The sequence below is a fragment of the Vicugna pacos genome, chromosome 10 (genome assembly GCF_048564905.1).
Source record: "Vicugna pacos chromosome 10, VicPac4, whole genome shotgun sequence".
NCBI classification, from domain to species: Eukaryota; Metazoa; Chordata; class Mammalia; order Artiodactyla; family Camelidae; genus Vicugna; species Vicugna pacos.
The window spans coordinates 66098977-66119425 of record NC_132996.1 but is presented as its reverse complement, the minus strand read 5'-3'; the positions used below and the strand labels follow the sequence as shown (position 1 = coordinate 66119425).

At 41.0% G+C, this 20449-nt stretch overlaps 1 long non-coding RNA gene across 1 annotated transcript in view; it reads right to left on the bottom strand.

Annotated features, from left to right (window-relative positions):
• Positions 1-7368, bottom strand: part of LOC140698794 (uncharacterized) — a 58843-nt gene extending 51475 nt beyond the window's left edge. The window contains exons 1-2 of the long non-coding RNA XR_012076751.1: positions 7287-7368; positions 6654-6795 (exon numbers count right to left, since the gene is read on the bottom strand). This is a non-coding gene — a long non-coding RNA (uncharacterized lncRNA). The remainder of the gene's footprint in view (positions 1-6653; positions 6796-7286) is intronic.
• Between the last annotated feature and the right edge of the window lie 13081 nt (positions 7369-20449).

Genomic DNA, 20449 nt, shown 5'->3' with positions numbered 1-20449 from the left:
TACAGGACCTGGCCTGGAGTTATAGTTGACTGCTCTTGGATGCTAAGAATTTCATTTGTTTCTCTTACTGAGATTTTCTTGGGGGAAATCTAGTGCATCTTTCAGGATATATTATATATTAATCAGCTTAGACTGCCAGAACAAAATACCATAGACAGGATGGCTTAAACAGCAGAAATTTGTTTTCTCACAGTTCTGGAGCCTGGAAGTCTGAGATCTGGGTGTTGCATGGTTGGGGTTCTGGTGAGAGATCTCTTCCTGGATTGCAGATGAGGCCACCTTCCTGCTGGTGCTTTTGATGCAGGAAAAGCAGATGTGAGGCATGAGGAGGGCCGTGTCCCAGGCTTCGGTTGAGCCTCCGGGACGTGCCCTGCCAAGTGTGGGTCCTTGGCTCCATGCAGGAAGTAATTAAAGAGCTAGCCACAGTTGAGTAAAGATAGATTTATTTAGAGAGATATATCAAAAAGCAAGAGAAAGGCCACAAGATGTAGGGGTTGGGTGCTCAGATTAGAGTAAAAGTAGGTACACACTCCATAGACAGAGTGCTGGTGGTCTCCAAATGGGGCGGGGGTGGGGTGGGAAAAGAGAGGGAGAGAGAGAGGCACCCTGTTGCCAGTTTTTATGAGCTTCATATGCCCAGTCTAAGTAGCCTGGGGAAGGGGCTGGGATTCTCGGGAAGTTGGCCATTTCCCACTCTTTGACCTTCTGTGTCTAGACTTGGGACTCTCATGGCTCCTGCGGGCATGTTATTTACCATGCTAATATATCAAAGTGGGCATATAATAAAGCTCAAGTTCTACTAAAAGTCAAATCTCTCATCATCTTGAGCCTCAAGTCCTACTGGGGGTTGAAACTTCCGCCATTCTCGTGTTAATGCTGAGTTATTCTTTGAATGGCTGTGCCCTGCCAGCTTCCTGTCTCACTTCCATGGTGATTCCTTGGTCCACGTGCACAGAGGGAAGATAAGCAAGCTCTCTAGTGTCTCTTCTTAAAAGGGCACTATTCTCATGAGACCTGGGCCCCACCCCTTTGACCTCATTACCTCCTCAAAGCCCCATCTCCAAATGAGGGGTAGGGCTTCAACATATGAATTTGGTGGTGGCAGGGACACATTCAGTCTATAACACATAATAATTCCTCCCCACTGTATGATATGGTTTTGAATCATTTTTCCATCTTGAACTTTTTCCCCCTGAACTTTATTTAATTCAATCAACGAATATTTATGGGGGCGCTTATTGTGTTCTAAGCTCTTGGGATACATCGGTAAACAAAAAAGACGAAGATCATCCCTGCCCTCATGGATTCTCCTTTAGTGTTGAGGGCCCCAGGGCTCAGTCCTTTGTCCTCTTTCTCTTGTCTGAATCTGCTGTCACCCTCTTGGTGAACTCATCTAGTCGCATGACTTTAGACAACATCTTAGGATAAAGACTTCCACTTTTCTGTTGCCAGCTCTAGCTATCTCTCCCAGCTCCAGACTCATTGAATTTCCTACCGACCCCACATCACTTGATTGACTAATATCTATAGTGGATCCTGTGGGATGCAGCCTAGATTTTTCCCTTTCATGTTTGAGGTACTCATTCCTCCAGCTGCCAGTAGCGTTGGCTGCTCACAGCTGAGTCCTTCCTCAGGAACTGCCCTAAGCTGAAGGGAGCTGACTCACCCAAGGTTAGACTCCCTCCCCGGGACAGCCTGAATCCAGTGGCTTATTAAGTGAGACAGAGGCCCAGCCCTCTTGCTTCAATTCAACTCTTCAAATCAACTCTGAGGTGTGTGGTATGCAACCACTGATATGGTGAATGAGTTCTTTTCTATCCTTATCTAGAGGGAGGATGGGAAATTGTCCACATTCACAAGGGATGGACAATAGCATACTGATGATCTTGGTCCTGGGCTATGTCAACTCTTTCGTCTGTCCTGTGATAGACTGACAGGATTGGGACTATCTGGACATTCTGCAGGATGTCTCACTGATCCACTATATCAATGAACAAATGTGGAAAATATATTGGAAGCTTTGACCAGACATATTTGTCTCAAAGGATGAGAAATAAATCCCATGAAGAGTCAAAGCCCATCTCAAAATGTATGTCCAGCTGTACACCAGAAATTGACACATTGTAACTGACTATGCTTCAATTAAAAGATAAAAAACCACGTATGTCCACATACAAACCTGCACACGGATGTTTATAGCAGCTTTATTCATAATTGCCAAAACTTGGAAGCATCCAGCACGTCCTTCCGTAGGTGAAAGGATAAATAAGCATCCAGACAGTAGAATATTATTCAGCAATAAAAAGAAATGAGATATCGAGCCATGAAAAGGCATGGAGGGAGCTTAAATGCATATCACTAAATGAAAGAAGCCAATCTGAAAGGCTGCATATTGTATGATTCCAACTATACTGTAAGCACATAGGTTAAGAGGTCCCTGGAGAAAGAACCAGGAATGGCTTTCTTGACATAAGAGAAGCCATTTTGATCTAAGCCATTCTGTAATCTAAGCTTGGCCGCAATGCTGGCCCTTGAACAGGTCTCAGTAATTAATGATCTTAAGGGAACAAAGAGATGCAGGAACAGAGAACAGGCAGGCAAACAGTGCAGCAATAAAGCAGAGCCCTAGTTTCTCCTCAAGGAACATGATACATAATAATATACCTTTGAGTTCTGCAGGAACTAAGGCCCCACCCACCAGGATGGAATGATGACTTTGACCCTCCTGACTTCGGTCAACTAAAGCTTGGACTCTGTCGACCTTTCCCCCAGTTCTAAGCTGAATTTTCCTCTGTCCAAGCCCCTTCATGAATATGCACGTATCCTTAGCTTAAAGTGTCCCCAGTTATGCTGTTTGGGGAGACAACTTTGCGAAAGATCCCTGGTGTTCTCCCTACCTGCTGCAAGTGATAATAAATCCTTCCTGGGGAGGGTGTAGCTAAGTGGTAGTGTACATGCTTAGCATGCACAAGGTCCTGGGTTCAATCCCCAGGACCTCCATTAAAAAAAAAAATTCCTTTCTTCTCCCCATCTTTGGCTTGGTTGTGTCTACTGGCTTGATATCCACCAAGAGGGGAACCCAGTTTTCAGGTAACAATATGACATTCTAGAAAAGGCAAAACTCCAGCTCCTCCCTGTGGACCTTTCCCAGGATCTCCTTCTCACTCTCCACAGTCTCCCTGAGGCAGCTCAGCTGCTCCTCAGCTTCACTCACCACCTAGGGGCCAACAGCCCCCAGACCTAGGTTTCTAACCAGAGCTCCCTCTCCAACTGCTGACTGGACAGTCTTGCCTGGTGTCACACAAGCTTCTCAGACTCAGAATATTCAAACTTAAACTCATCATATTCCCTTGGTCTGCTCCTGTACCCCTTTCTTCCTTCTCTGCCAACGGCACCCCTGTTTGCCCAAGACAAAAAGTCACTGTTGGTTTCTCTCTGCCTTGCTGTGTTAGGTCAACATCAAGACTACACACATATCTCATCTCACTCCCTTGATGTGACCGCTCTCCAGATCACCATCCACTCCCACAATGCAGCCGGGGGGGGGTCCCTCATGACAAATCTGATCATGCCTCTTTGCTACTTAAAACTGTTTCAGATTCCTCGATTCTATTAGAAAAAAATCCAAATCTCTGCCTTGCATACTGGCCAGGGCCCATCTGTACATCTAGCTTCCTTCTTATCAGTCCCCGTCTCGCCTCCATCCCTCTCTACTGAATGTCCAGTCCCAGAGTGGGTCACCTTCCCTTCTAGGTTCTCAAGTGTCCTCCCTTTTCCCACCCACATGGTTCTGTGTACCTTCCTTCACCGCTTCCTTGCTTTCCAGAAAATGAGTCTTTTAATCCAAACCTGCACAGAAAACTACCAGAACAAAGGCTGAGGCCAACCCATTCCTGGATGAATTTTGAAAAACAAAAAAAACACATTTCTCCAGAAGTCTATTGACAGAGGAGAGAGAGAGAGAGAGAAATGGGGAGAGAGAGAAACAAGTCCTCACTAGCAGATAGTCTAGAGCCATTTCTTCACACTGGTAGGTAAACTGAGGCCCATTGGTCATCAGGGCTCCAGGCACCCCTTTCCTTCCAGAGGCAGTCCCCAGATATCAGCCCAAAGCTTGGGAGGGGTTCCACGGTCACTGATGACATCCACCCCCTGCATTCATTGTGTAATGCCAAGAGCCTTTCAGGAAGACTAAGGTTGGTGCCTTACTCAGTCTTCTGGCTAACAAACCATCAGTGGGCCTTGGCTTACCTACCAGAAAATAGTGAGGAGGTTGTTATTGAATTTTGACAAGATTTGAGGAAACTCTAATAAAAGGAGAGCTCCAAAACACACTGGAAATGCCCTGACCTTGGATCTGGCCAAGCCTGCCACACCCCCTCTTCTCCACCCTGAAGAAACCCAGTCCTGTTCTCCCTGAACCTCTGAAGTCCAGTAAACCATGTCTTCTGAATAAGTCACAGTTTTTTTGACCCCAGAACCTTCCCCAGGGCCCAGAACTACATTTGGGGGACTTCACCAGCATTACGGAAACAGACTCCAGCTCATCCCAACTCTTGGAACCTCTCCTCCTGCTAGGACGTGCTTAAGCAGGACAGGTTATGTCTAACCATCGGGACTGAAAACAATTGTTTTATCTGGATGCAGGACCAGACCCGATCACTCCCAGGAGTTCAAGATGCCCACAGCTCCTTTGTCTGGCTCTGCAGGGCCCAGAAGGGTCTTGAAGAAAGGCCAGCTAGCTCTTCATTCATCCTGGGACTCCCGAGCTTGCTAAGACTGAGTTGCTATACTTTCTCTGAAGTTGCTCACCTCCCAAGGAACCAAAGCCCCTATTGGTTTGTTCCTTCAGCCAGAGAGCCTAGACCAGATTGTTCCCAACCTTCAGAATTCACTTATGGAGTTCACAGACTACAACCCAGAAAAGCGTGGAGACCATCATGACTGGTAATGACAAGAGCCCTTCAAGACAAAGGTTTTAAGAGTTTTCCTTTGCATCAGGGAAGAGGAGCCGAGTGATTATCTCACAGCTGTGCCTCTTAAGTTGGGGGGCCCATACCTCTGATGGTACACAAGGCCACAGGATAAACTGGCCTATGCCCAGGGTTCCAACTCACTCTCCTCTGCCATCATGATACTTCAGTGGGAGAGTCTAGACTCAATTTTCAATACATCTCCAGAATTGCTTGAGTAGATAATGAGTGCCTCATATATTTATATTCATTCTTAAGTATCTACAAGCCAAGCACAGTATTAAGGATTGCAAGTAGAGGCTGATGTCCTGAAATATACTTAACTACAAATTCCCCAGGTTTCCCTGCTGCTAAAGGCTAAAGAAGGACATCTGAACCAAGCTTAAGCTTCGCAGGGCCCTCCGTCGAGACCCTGGAGGACAGAGAGCTACCCAAGGCCCGGCGGCCACCATACCTGAGTTTCAATTTTTAAGAAGTATTCCCCTTCAGATATTTCAATACTAAATGCAAAGTAGATATTATTTCCAACTTGCAGCTTGGAAAGATTAAGCCCAGGGTCGCACAGATAAGTGACACAGCTGGCTTTAGAACCTAGTCTTGTCTGACACTAAACCTCATGTTTGTTCTTTCCTCTAAGCCCCAAAGCCCTTGAAAAAATAATCTTAGTGCCAACCCTGGTGCTCAGAAATCTTGTGTAAAAAAGGGCTTCTCTCAGGGGCTTGGGGGGAGGTGGTGGATGAGGAGTGACTGCTTACTGGGTATGGGGTTTACTTTTGAGCTGATAAAAACGTTTCAGATGTGTTCACCTCAGCACCCTCAGCACCCATTCTTGGCTGCATTTGGCACATTTGAGAGGACTCATTTATGACTTTAATGTCTTCTTCCTTAGGGTCCTGCTCATCCCAGCATTCTCCAATGCTCAGCCTCATGCCCAAGCCCCACAACTGGAAAGTGGCAGAGATAAGACTTCAGTGTCATTGCTCTCAAATTACCTCTGTTGTAACAAGCAATTCTATGGCTTCTGCCTCCCCAGCATAGAATGACTGTCTCAACTTAGTCCATGGTTGTCCTTCTAATATCTACTATCAAACACCCATCTTTTCTGTGAGCAAAATGGGCCAGGAGAGCCTTTTGAGAGGGCCAGAGATACCCTATTTTTATTAGTCAGGAATCTCCAGAGAAACATAACAGGATATATATATATATATATATATATATATATATATATATATATAAAGTCTCCAAAATCTGCTGGAGACCCAGAGAAGAGCCAGAGTTACAGACCAAGTCTGAAGGACATCTGAATGCAGAATCCCCTCTTGCTTGGGGGAAGTAGTCTTTGGTCTATTAAGACCTTCAACTGATTACATGAGGCCCACCTACATTATGGAGAGTAATCTGCTTTTCTCAAAGCCCACTAATTTAAATGTTGATCTCCTCCAAAAAAATACCCTCACAGAAACATCCAGAATATTGTTTGACCAAATATCTAGGCACCGTGGCACAGCCAAGTTGATACAAAAAATTAACATCATCATCTAAGAAGCCCTCAGACACACTCTCTCTGTGAAGCCTTCCTCATCCCTACAAATATAAGAGAGGGGTTGATCTTATTCATTTCTGTGCCCCCAGGGCAGATGTACATGGTTAATAAATCTTTCCTCTCCCTCCTTTACTTACTCTTTCCCTGTTGTCTGTCTTCTTTTCCTCTCCAAGAAGAATGTTCTAGGCCTAGGTGAATGACTGACTTTGGCCCTGTGCAGGAATGGTTTGTCTTTCTCTTCCATGCTGCTGGTCTTCATCCTTGGCTGATGTTTTACACCTATTAATGAAGGCAAGGTTGGTTATTCTAGCAGTCAGTAGGCATTGCCTCTTTGCCCACAAAGCCTCTCTCCTTACTGGTTCATCTGTGTACCTGGGTAGGGCTTGTTTATTTCATGTGATGCTTTAGGGTGGATGAGTGACTGGGCAAGGAGCCAGCCTTGGGGTTGTGTGAAACTTTAAAATGGAAGAATGGAGAGGAACTCTTCTCTGGGGCACTAACATTCATATTAGCTGCAGTTCATTCAGTTTCTTTGGAGAATATTCTTCCTGGCTTTTAGGCTAGAGCTATATGGCTGGCTATCTACTGGCACAGGAGTGAGGGTGGAGGAGGGTATGGGAGTGGGGACAGCTGATGGATGCAGCTGTTCAACAGATGGACTTTCATTAACCCCTGACATGGCCCTGGCATCTCACTCCCACCCTCTGTCCGGAGGTACCCTACTTTCTGAGATTTTGCTCAGCAGGTTGGCTGTATCCTCCAGTACTTACTCTTGCCTGTGGTTTCCTGCACTCCATTCCATCCATCAAGACATTTCTATCTACTTTATATCTTCCAGAAATTCATTGAAATTCCTTGTCCCCTGATGGCCCATCTTATTCTCCTCAGTATTATGAGTTTCATTTTCTTTTTCCTTTTCTAATTTAATGGAGTATCAGAAGGGGGAGGGGAGACAAAACGCATGTGTTTAGTTTGCTATACTGCAAAGGAAGTCCAGAGTAACCTTATAAAAAAGCTCAAATTTCTTCTTTTTACAAAGTTTTGATACATACCAAAGTTCAAATGTCCCAAGAAAGGTGTTGCTCATTGTTATGAACGTGTACGTCCTAGTATAAGTGAAAGCTTGGAGCACATTTTCTGATTAACAAAGCAGCCCAATCAACAGGAGGTCTGTCTAGATGTCATTCGTTATATGAGGCATCGTACATGCACAACGCACTTACTCTGCATGGAAACCTAATGAAGGAGGTGTTAAGAGCCTCCATCTTAAAGCTGAGGTCACAGGGGCTTAGAAAGGTAACTAATGTTTACTTATTCAATAAATATGTATCAAGGGCCTTCTGTATGTTTGCCCTTCTGGGTGCACAGGATACAGGAGTAAGCAAGAGAAAGCCCCTGCCCTTCTAAAGCTAGGCATAGATGGATAATAAACAAACCAACAAATAAATATATACCTTGTCAGATGGTGATTGTGCTATACAGAAGAATAAGGCTGGGAAAAAGGAGGGGAAAGCCAGAAGTTGAAGTAGGGTACACTCTTACACTAGGTGGGAAGGCCTTCTGGAGAAGGTGACATTTGAGACCTGAAGGAAGACAACACAAGCCCTATCTTGGGTGAAGGATGACTAAATAATGTGTCTTCTTTCGAGAAAGGAATCAGCTCTAATTGAATGGAGACCATGAAGGAAATCCTTGGACCAAAATGTACTTTGGTTATTTGGGTACTGTATAGGTACTTCTGTGAGAAGCTGACTTTCCCATCTTAGAGAATTGCACCAAGATCCTTGAGGAGCTGATGAAGTACTAAGACAAAAGTACCAAATGAAACTAAAGTGCAGTCTGTTCTGTTCTCTATCATAAATTACAGATCTTCTGTTTTATCTGACATAAAGAGATAAATAACTCTGTTGTCAGATTGTTTGACAACAGTCTGTCTTCAGCATCTAAAATATAATCTTTTATGTTTTGATAAACATCAAGGTTTGCAAAATCAGTTTAAAATATTTATAAAAAACCATAAAATAGTATGCTACCATTTACATAAAAAATAGGAAAAAGTATAAACACACACAGAGTACATCCATTTATATTCACAAACATATGCAGTGGTAGACTGCAAAAAAAAAAAAAGAAAGAAAAAAAGCCACAAAGTCTTCTTATTCCTGCATGGATGCCCTTTTGCAATATGATTTTAAAGCTCTTCCCATGAAAATGTGGAGTCTATTTCTCCAGACCCCTTGAATCTGGACTTGGTCACTTGCTTTGATTTAATTTGGTTTGGCCAAAGGTCCATTAGCGAATGTGATGAAAGCAGAGGGTCCAAGCATGCTTATGCATTGGAGCATGCCCCCTTTTACTGCTGGGAACTGTTCTGTCTTCACATGAGGGACTCTGGTCTAGCCTACTGCATAATGGCGGGGGGGGGGGGTAGTATGTGGCTGTCACTCCAGCTGACATTGAGCCAATTTCCAGATATGTGAAGACTCCCTGGTCCAAACAGCCTGCCAACTGCCAGACATGTGGCTAAGGCCATTCTAGACCACCCATCCTGCTGAGTTAGCCCAGGCGAGAACCACCCGGTTGACCCAGAGAATCTGGAGCAGATACAAATGCTCCTTGTTTTAAGCCGTTGAGTTTTGGAGTGACTTGTCATGCAGCCAAAGCCAATATATACATGTAGAGAATATCTCTGGAAAGATTTCTTTACTGGCTACACTGGTTGCCTGGAGATAGGGAGGACTGGGTCAGGGATAGTGATGAGAGGGAGAATTTTTACCATATCCATTTTCGGACTTTTTGAATTTTGAACCACATGAATGTACATAATATATTCTGAAAGATAAATACAACTGTAAAATGTCAACATTATAAAGCATGACTGGTGGAGAAGAGAGTTTTTGTTCATCAATTGCACTGTTTGTTATTCAAGAGTAAGTCAACTGAAAATGAACATACAGGGCTTGTTGTTTTGTTTCCTTTTCTCAAATAGATTTAAGACCTTTGTCTTCTAGCACAATAACAGCTTAAATGTACTATCGGGTATTTGAGACAACAGTCTAGTCTCTTGTCCCCTCTGTAGTGGCTTAATAGAAGTGCTGCTGCCAGTTTCTAAAGCTCTAACACAAAAAAAGCATTGTTTTACCCATATCTTGTTAAGGATCTTACTCTAAAGCCCACATTCTTCCCACTATGATTTAGTGCTGCTTCCTTCAGGGCAAGAAGAATGAGGGCACTGGGGTGGAAGCCATACTGGTTGCATGGGATGAAACTTGGACTGGCTCAGGAAAAAGGAGGAATTTGTTGCCTCCCTAAATTCAAGGAAAGATGGGATAATCCGACCATGAAGTGGGGATGGAGGGGCTCAGGTACCCCATGTAGGAACTTGAATGCTGCCAGGTCTCTCCCTCCTCTGTTCTTCCTTGATGTCATTTCCTTCTCTCTCCTTGCAGACCGCTGTCTGGTGGAGAGACGGCTGAAAACTACTGAGTCTTAGATTCTGTGGCCTACTGCATTGGAAGGCAGTGCCTTCTAATCTCTTGAGGTGTAAACTCAAACACAGGAGGAAGAACTCTGACTGGCATGCCCTCCTTGGATCAAGTTCCCACATTTGGATGAATCAACTATGGCCTGAAGATTGATCTCAAGCAGTCCACATACTGGAGTGGGGAAAGGAGCCATTTTCAGAAGAGGAGAGTGTTGCTTCCAGAAGGAAAGAGAGTGCTAGGTGGAAAACCAGAATCTGAGGGCAGGAACAATATGGGTTTGCGAGTCAAGACAGGCCTGGGTCTGTGTCCTGATGCTGCCATCATTACAGCAGGACTCTGGAAGGTTACTCACTCTTTCCAAGCCTCAGTTTTGTCATCTATAATATCTATCCCATGGGGTTGTTTTAAGCATTAGCAATAATATGCTTAGTATATATAGCAGGGTTTTCACTGTTTGCTTAGGACCAGCACTGATGACGTCTACTTTGGATAGTACCGCGGCACAAAACCTACTTGTGCATAAAGTCTCAGACTATTAGGACTGGAAGATATCATTTACTCTGTCCAAGTGCTGGTCCACAAGCTGGTTCCAGATATGACAGAGTTTTAAGTAGTCATCAAAAAATTAGAAAAATAAAGGAAAGTGTAGAGTTTTCCACAAAACTAAAGGTATTCAATTTAAGTGATTGTCTTTTATTTAAAAATTATGTCCTGGGAGAGAAGCAAGATGGTGGAGTAGGATGCTTGTAGCTCACCCTCTCTCATAAATACACCAAAACTCACATCTACAGACCCACTCAGCCAACCAGAGCACCTGCTGAACTCCAACAGAACATTGCCTTCTTCAAAAGACAAAGACGCCAAAAATCTGGTAGGAGAAAAGGAAAAAAGAAAGAAGAAAAAACAAAACAGTGCAGGACCAGTCCCATGGGGAGGGAGCAGCAAAGGAGGACTAGCGCTTGTTCGCTGGGTCTCCCCTCTCCAAAAGAGAGGCCAACAGGACGGAGGGGGAGCCTCTGAGGCTCAGATCTGCCCCGAGCACCCCTTGACCAACAGAACTAAGTTAAATGGGTGTCCCCACGACACCCAGCCCAAGACACGAGTCGGCAGCTGGGGCCGGGGCAGGCTGCCCAAGCTGGGCAGAGGACTGAGGCGGCTGCACTGAGGCAGCTGCACTGACGTAGCCCTGAGGGACTGCAGGGTGCTGTGCTCTGTGGCTGAGAGGGGATATGGAGCAGAACAACCTCAGTCCCCAGTAAATTGTGAAACAAGTGAAGCAACAATGCTGGTGTGCCCTAGGGGGAGGGGCACTGTAGCCTTTGTCTCCTCAGACCCACGGTGCCATTACTGGTGCTTCTCCCAAGAAAAGAGGGGGGCGCAGCCACAGTCACCATCTCTTCCTGTGCGCAGCGCCCGGGCGTGGGCAGGGCTGAGCCCTGAATCCACACCCGGGGTCTCTGCAACCTCCTGGGCAGGACTGAGACTTGTTCACAGCCTGAGGCAGATAGGATCTTTCTGCCCTGGCACCTCAGAGAACTCACGCCACCAAGACAAACAAGGAGCTGAGATTTGGCACAGAGCAGGGGCAGGGCTGTTCCATGGTATTCCCCGAGCCTGTGTACGAAGTGCTGACCTGAGTCCAAGCAGGCAGCTGCACAGAGCAGTGGAGTGACCGGCGCCGGGAGAGAGTGGGTGGCTACCCGCCTTCCTGGCAGGAATGCAGCACCTGGAGGGGGCGCGATCTGCCCACCTGCCTCGCCTAAGCACAGCATCTGACTGTGGCATTGGAAAGGGAAGTGACCTGCCTGCCCACCAGCCACAGTGCCAGAGAGATATGAGCAATATGAAGAAGCAGAGGAACCACTCCCAATTAAAAGAGCAAGAGAAATCCCCTGAAAGCACAATCAAGGAAATAGACATTGGTGGCCTACTAGATCAAGATTTCAAAAAAGAACTGATCAAAGTACTGAAGGAACTAAAAGAAATAGTGTTTAGAGATATAAAATATGTCAAAAATGAAATAGAAACTATAAAGAAGAACCAAGTAGAATTGGTAAACTCATTTGCTGAGATGAGAGCTGATCTAAAGGCTGTACAAAGCAGATTAGATAATACAGAGGAAGGAATAAGTGACCTAGAAGACAGGACAACAGAAAGCACCCAATCAGAACAGCTGAGAGAAAAACAAATAAAAACCAATGAAAACAATATAAGGGACCTATGGGATAATATAAAGCATGCCAATTTACACATAATAGGGGTTCCAGAAGGGGAAGAAAGAACAAAGGGGATTGAAAAGGTATTTGAATGAATCATGACTGAAAACTTCCCAAACCTAAAGAAGGAATCAGATATCCAAGTACAGGAGGCTCAGAGGGTCCCAAACAGGAAGAACCCAAACAGAACCACACCAAGACATACCATAATCAAGATGGCCAGAGTCAAGGATAAAGAAATGATCCTAAAGGCAGCAAGAGAACAACAAAGAGTGAGCTACAGGGGAACCCCCATAAGGCTCTCAGCTGATTTCTCTACACAAACACTACAGGCCAGAAGGGAGTGGCAAGATATAGTCAAAGTCCTGAATGAAAAAAAGATGTAGCCTAGGATACTCTATCTAGCAAGGCTACCCTTTAGAATAGAAGGAGAGATAAAGAACTTCACAGACAAGCAAAAACTAAAAGAGTTTAGCAACACTAAACCCATGCTAAAAGAAATATTGACAGGTCTACTCTAAATAGAAAAGAAGCAAGATGCTACAAAAATGAGAAACTCATAATTGGAAAGATGATAACTACCATGAATTACAAATAGAATAAACACAAAATTGTTAAAGAAGACATCAAAATCATTAAGAGTGGGAGAGGGAAGCAAGGAAAGCCACTGTGGAAAACAGTATGGAGACTCCTCAAAAGACTAGGAATAGACTTACCATATGACCCAGGGATCCCGCTCCTGGGCATATATCCAGAAGGAACCCTACTTCAAAAAGACACCTGCACCCCAATGTTCACAGCAGCACTATTTACAATAGCTAAGACAGGGAAACAGCCTAAATGTCCATCAACAGACGACTGGATAAAGAAGAAGTGGTATATTTATACAATGGAATACTATTCAGCCACAAAACCCGACAACACAATGCCATTTGCAGCAACATGGATGTTCCTGGAGAATGTCATTCTAAGTGAAGTAAGCCAGAAAGAGAAAGAAAAATGCCATATGATATCACTCATATGTGGAATCTAAATAAAACCAAAAAACCATAAAACATAAATACAAAACAGAAACTGACTCATAGACATAGACTACAAACTTGTGGTTGCCAAGGGGGCAGCGGGTTTGAAGGGATAGGCTGGAATTTTAAAATGTAGAATAGATAAACAAGATTATACTGTATAGCACAGGGAAATATATACAAGATCTTGTGGTAGCTCACAGTGAGAAAAATAATGTGACAATGAAAATATATGTTCATGTATAACTGAAAAATTGTGCTCTACATTGGAATTTGACACAATATTGTAAAGTGACTATTACTCAATAAAAAATGTTTAAAAAATAAAAATAAAAATAAATAAAAATTATGTCCTAACATTTTGTACTAAAATATTTTTATAATGAAATGGTAACAGTAGATGGTGAAATTTTAATAATGTTTATTTGACAAAATGAAAAGTTGGCAACCCTACACTGATTTCCATTTTTAATTTACTTCTTCATGAAACACTAAAAAGCACAAGACCTACTGATCTAGCCCAACTCTTCATTTTCAAGCAGAAAGTAAATCCAGCCCTGGAGTGGTCACATGACTTGCTTAAGCCCCAGCGTTAGAAAGTGGGTACTACAGAGATCACCTAGCATTTTGACTCAAAGTGGGATTACATCTGACAGCTGGTTTTTGACTTTTAAGGTCTCTTTCTTTCTTTCTTTCTTTCTTTCTTTCTTTCTTTCTTTCTTTCTTTCTTTCTTTCTTTCTTTCTTTCTTTCTTTCTTTCTTTCTAAGTAAGCTTTATTATTTAGGGCAGTTTTAGGTTGACCACAAAACTGAACAGAAAGTATATGGAGTTTCCATATACCCCTAATATTTCCACACACACACGGAGCTTCCCCCAATATCAACATCCCAAATCATTTGTTACAACTGACTAACCAATATTGACACACTAATTTTACCCAAAGTCCATAGTTTACATTAGGGGCCACACTCTTACTGCTATACACTCTATAGGTTTTGGCATGTACCTACCATTACAGTATCACACAAAAGAGATTCACTGCCCTAAAAACCCTCTGGGCCCCACCTTTTCATCCCTCCCCCCCTCTACCTCCTGGCATCCACTGATCTTTTTACTGTCTCCATAATTTTGCCTTTTCCAAAATGTCCTATAATTGGAATCACACAGTATACTATGGACTGAATATTTGTGTCTCCTGGCAGATTAATATGTTGAGATCTAATCCCCAATGTGAAGTGTTTGGAGATGGGGGCCTTCGGGAGGTGATTAGATCACGAGGGTGGAGCCCTCATAAATGGGATTAGTGTCCTATAAAAGAAATCCTTGGCCGTTCCACCACACAAGGTTAAAGTAAAAAGACAGCAGTCTAGGAAGTGAATCCTCTCACCAGACACCCAGTCTGTCAGCACCCTGATCTTGGACTTTCCAGCCTCAAGAACCATAAGAAATAAATTTCTGTAGTTTATAAGCCTCTCAGTCTATGGTATTTCTGTTACAGCAGCCCAAATGGACCAAGATGCATCCATACTCTCACACATCCACCCTCTCACCCTTCTGTGTGGGTATATGGTGAGAACATTTAAGATCGACTCCTTTAGCAATTCTCAAATATACAATCCAGTACTGTTAACTGTAGTCACCAGGCTGTACATCAGATCCTGGAACTTATTCATCTTACAACTGGAAGTTCGTACCCTTTGATCACCATCGCTCTCCCCACCACATCCTCCCCACCTCTCTCACTACCACCATTCTACTCTCATTGAGGTTGGTTTTTTCAGATTCCACATATAAGTGAGATCATACAGTATTTGTCTTTCTCTGACTGACTTATTTCACTTAGCATAATGCCCTCAGGGTTCATCCATATCACAAATGGCAGGCTTTCCTTCTTTTTATGGCTGAATAATATTACATTTTATATATATATACATATAGCATTGGAGGGTTTTAAGTGGAAGAGAGAAATGGTATGGGTTTTTTTTTTAAGGCTATTTTGGCTTATGTATAAAGAAGGAGTTGTAAAGGGGCAAGAGTGGGAACATGGAGTCTAGTTAGGAGACTACTGTGGGCAAAAGAAGCAGCTTCAGTCAGGACAGAAGCGATGGTGGTGTTGAGAAGTAGATAAATTCAGGGTCTTGGAGGGAGAATCAAGACCTACTGATGAGTTAAATGTACCAGGTCAGGGTGGTGACGAAGGAATGAAAGAAAGCAAGGAAGACTCCTAGCCTTTGGCTTGAGCAACTGGGTAGATGGTGACGCCAGTTATCAATGTGGGGGAATGGAGTGGATGCAGGGATGGAAAATTCTGTTTTTAGCTTTAGGTTTGTAATACCCATCAGACACTCACATGGAACCGCCAAATAGTTTTCAGTACAGAGACTTTGTGTATCTTTCTTTAAAATAGATCCCTAACTATTTCACATCTCGTAGGCACTGATGTAAATGGTAGTTTTAAATTTCATTTTTTCATTGCTAGTATATAGAACTACATTGATTTTTACACATTGACCTTGTATTCTGTGACCTTGCTCAATTCACTTATTAGTTCTAGCTCAGTTTTTCACTATTTATTTTGGTAGATCCTATAGAATTTTCTACATACACACCCCATTGTCTGTGAATAATGTTTCATTTCTTTTTCAGTCTGTGTTCCTTTTTCTTGCCTGTGGAACTGGCTAGGCTGTCCAGTACAATGTTGAACAGTAGTGAGAACAGATATTCTTGTCTTCTCTCTCAGAGGGAAAGTATTTAGACTTTCACCATTAAGTATGATGTTAGCTGTACGATTTTCATAGATGTCTTTATCAGTTTAAAGAAGTTCTCTTCTATTCCCAGCTTGGGGCTTTTATCACGAAGGGTGTTGAATTTTGTCAAATGCTTTTATTGCATCTATTGTGAAAAGATCATATGGTATTTTTTCCCCTTATATTGCTAATGTGGTGAATTGCACTGATTTTCAAATTTGAACTAGCCTTGCATTCTTGAGATTAACTCTACTTGTTCATGCCCTTTTTGTATATTGCTAATTTGACTTCCTAATATTTAAATAGGGAATCTATGCCTATGTTCATAAGGGATATTGGTCTATCATTTTATTATCTTGTAATGTCTTTGTCAGGTTTTGGTCAGGGTTATGCTGTCTTTGTGAAATGATTTAAGTTTTCCCTTTTACTCAATCTTTTGAGAGAGTTCGCATAGGATTGCTAATACTTCTTTAAATATTGGACAGAATTAATCAGTGAAGAACCTAGGCTTGGAGTTTTGTAGAAAGATTAGGAATTTGATTATTTAATAGATAAGGGGATATTTAGATTTTTAAAAATTGTTTCCTATACCCATTTTATCAAGCTGTATTTTTTAAGGAATTTGTCCATTTCATCTAAGCTGTTGAATTTATTGACAAAGTTATTTACAGTATTCCCTTTTTATTTTTTTTAAGTCTGTAAGATCTGTAGTAATAATTCCTTTTTCATTTCTATTTTGACAATTAAATTTCTAATTTTTGGTAATTTTGTTTTCTTTTTTAATTCATTATTCTTGTTAGAGATTTATCAATTTTGTTTCACTTTTTCAAAGAACTAACTTTTTATTGTATTTACTTTCTCTACTTGTATTTTATATTTCATTGATTTTATACCTTTTCTAAAATAAGCATTTAAATCCACAAATTCCCCTTTAAGCACAGTTAGCTGTATCCCACAACTTACGATGTTATGTTTTCATCATCACTCATTTAAAAATATTTTCTAATCCCTTGTGATTTTTTTGACCTATGGGTTATCTGGTGATATGTTAATTTCAAAATATTTGGGGATTTTCCTGGATATTCCATTGTAATCAACTCCTAATTTAACATAGTTGTCAGAGAATATTCTGCATGATTTCAATTATTTTACATTTAGTGATATATATTTATTTTATGACTAGCATATAATCTATATTGAAGAATGTTCAGTGTACTCTTGCAAATGTGTATTCAATAGTTGGATGCAATGTTTGAGAAATGTCAACACGTCAAGCTGGTTGATGATATTGTTCAAATATACTATATCTTTTGTTGTTGTTGTTGTTTAGTTTATAAATTGCTGAAGGAAGGTGTTAAAACCTCCAACTCTGATTATGAGTTTGTCAATTTCTCTTTTTAGTTCTGTCAAATTTTGCTTCACATATTTTAAAGCTCTGTTATTAGGTACATACAAATTTTGGATTTTTATGTCTTCTTAATGAATTAGTCATTTTCTTATTATGAAATTCCCTCTAATAATAGTCTATCTCAGAGTCTATTTTATCTGATATTAATTAATTTAGCCACTCCAGTTTTTTAATAATTAGCATTACATTGTATATATTTTCCATTCTTCTACTTTTACTTACTTGTGTCAGTAGATTTAAAGTGCAACTCTTGTATATAATTGAGTATTGCTCTTTTATTCAATTTGACAATCTGGAATATATAGTCCATTTACATTTAGTGTAATTATTGATATGGTTGATTTAAGTCTGTCATTCTGCTATTTGTTTTCTCTTTGCCTCACCTATATCTTGTTCCTTTATCTCTCTTTTCTTGATTTTTTTGAGCTTTTTTTTTTTCACTTTATCTCCTCCACTAGCTTTTTAGATGTAACTTTGTTTTAATAGTTGCTCTAGGAAATACAATACACATCCATTATTCATCACAGTCTACCATGAGTAATATATCATTTTACATAAAACCTAAGAACCTTACATGATGTTATAAACCTCACAATATAGTGTTATTATTTCTTCTTAACAGTTAATTAATTCTAAATAAATTTAATAATGAGAAAAAAGTATTTTTATTTACTCACAAATGCAACATTTCTGATACTTATCATTCCTTTGTATAAATCCCAGTTTCTATCTCATATCATTTTTCTTTGACCTGGAGAACTTGCTTTAACATTTCATTTCTTGTAGTGCAGATCTGATGAATTTTCTCTGCCTTTTTGTCTGGAAATATTTTTATTTTGCCTTTTTCTTTTAAAAATAGAGCAGTTTTAGATTCACAGCAAAACTGAGTGAAAGGTACAAAGAGTTCCCTAAATCCTTTTGAACAACCCCTCCCTCCTACACCAACCCCCACAGCTCTTCATTTTTCAAGAATATTTTCACTGGACAGATTCCCAGGTGAACAGTATTTTTTCATTGTCTTCTAGATAGCATTATTTCTGGTGAAAAATCGGTGATCCTTCTTATTGTTGTACTCCTGCTTATAATGTATGTTTCTCCTCCAGGTACTTGCAAGATTTACTCTCTATTTTTCATTTTTAGCAATTTGACTGCTGTGCCTAGGTGTGATATTCCTTGTATTTTTTTCCTGTTTGGTGATCATTGAGATTCTAGGATCTATGAATTGATATTTTTCTTCAAATTTCAAAACATTTTGGCCACTATTTCTTTAAATAATTTTTTTCTACACCAATCTTTCTCTCCTTTTATCCTAGAACTGCAATCATACATATGTTAGACCATTTGATATTGTCTGCTAGTCACTGTTCTTTTTTCTTTTTTCCAGCCTTTTCTCCCTCTGTGAGTATCACTCTGGAGAATTCCTATGTTCCTATCTTCAATTTCATTGACCTTTCCTTCTGTAGTTTCCAGTGTGTTCTTAATTCCACCCAGTGAATTTATATTTCACATGCTATATTTTTTTCAGTCCTAGAATTTCCTTTTTTTTTTTTTACTGTTTCTATTTTTTTCAGTGAGCTTTTCTGTCAATTTACACAGCATGTTAATCTTTTCCTTTAAATCCTTAAGTATATTTAGAATAGCTGTTTAAAACTACCTGTCTGCTCTTTTAACATCTCTGTCACCTATGGGTCAATTTCTGCTGACTTTTTTTAAAATCTGGTTATGAGTCACATTTTCATGATTTTTTTTCATGCTTAGCTATTCTACATTTTATGCTGGACACTGCAATGCTAAATTTTTTGAGTGTTAGGATTTTGTTGTGTCTTGTTCTGGCCAACAGTTCATTTACCGGCAGATATGTTACTCCTTTTGAGGCTTATTTTTAAGCTTTATGAGAAAGGTCTACAGTGGTACATAGTCTAGGGCTAGAGTAGCCTTACTCATAATGCATGACCTTTCTAGGGCCTCAATTGAATGCTCTGAGGATTTAATGAGGCCTCTTGATTCTCGCTAATGAAAACTCCTGTGTCTCCTAGTGCTGTGAGAGCCTATAGCTATCCTCTGCCAGGCCTCTGAGGTCTCATCCTGCACATACTTTAGTCTTTGGCTGAAGACTTAAGAAGACCCATATGCAAATTTCTGGACCTCCTTTTCTGTACACCCTTCTCTCTAATACCCTGACCCACAACTCCCAGCTGCCTTAACAGCTTCAACTGTTAAATTAATCTCTGCTGTGTCCTGCTTAAATTCCACTTCATTACAGCATCAGAAAGTGCCATCAGGCAGAAAGCCAGGGAGACCTTGGGTTACATGTGGTGGTCACACTGCCTATTTTGTAATGTCCAAAAATAGTCGCTTCATCTATTTTGTTCAGTTTCATAGTTGTTTAGATGGGAGGGCCATACAATGTAGGATTTCCAGTATCAAATTTATGTAACTTGTTCCCTACTTGGCTAGACATTTAGATGGTTCTAAATGATAGTATAGCATAATGATTAAGTGTGTAGTTCTGGGGTAAATTCCTAGCTCTGCCACTTACTCACCGAGGGTCCTTAGGGAAGTTACCAGCTAATTACCCCGCATGCAAAATGAAATATAATGATAATAACCACTTCGTAGAGTTGCTCTGTGAAGTATGTGAAATGCTTAGAACAGTTCCTGGAATACAGTGAGTACTCAAAAATATTAGGTGTTATTATTCCATATTCTTACTATTACAAAAAATGGTACAATAAGCACTCGAACATATTTATTTACCTTCTTATGCAAGTCTGTCTCTGGAATTCTTGGGTCAATGAATATATGCCTTTTATAATTTAATATTACCAAAAGCTTTCAAAAACACTGCACTAATTTATTGTCCCACAACCCATTTTTCCAAATTCTCGCCAAGTCCAGGAAGTATGGCCAGACCTTGAGATTTGGGCAATCTGATATATAAAAAGGGCAATTACTCTCCTTTTAAATTATGAGACAGAGACTGAGCATCCTCTTGTATTATCTTTTCTTATGACTTCCTATTGGTATGACTTATTTGGGTTTATTTTTTTCTTA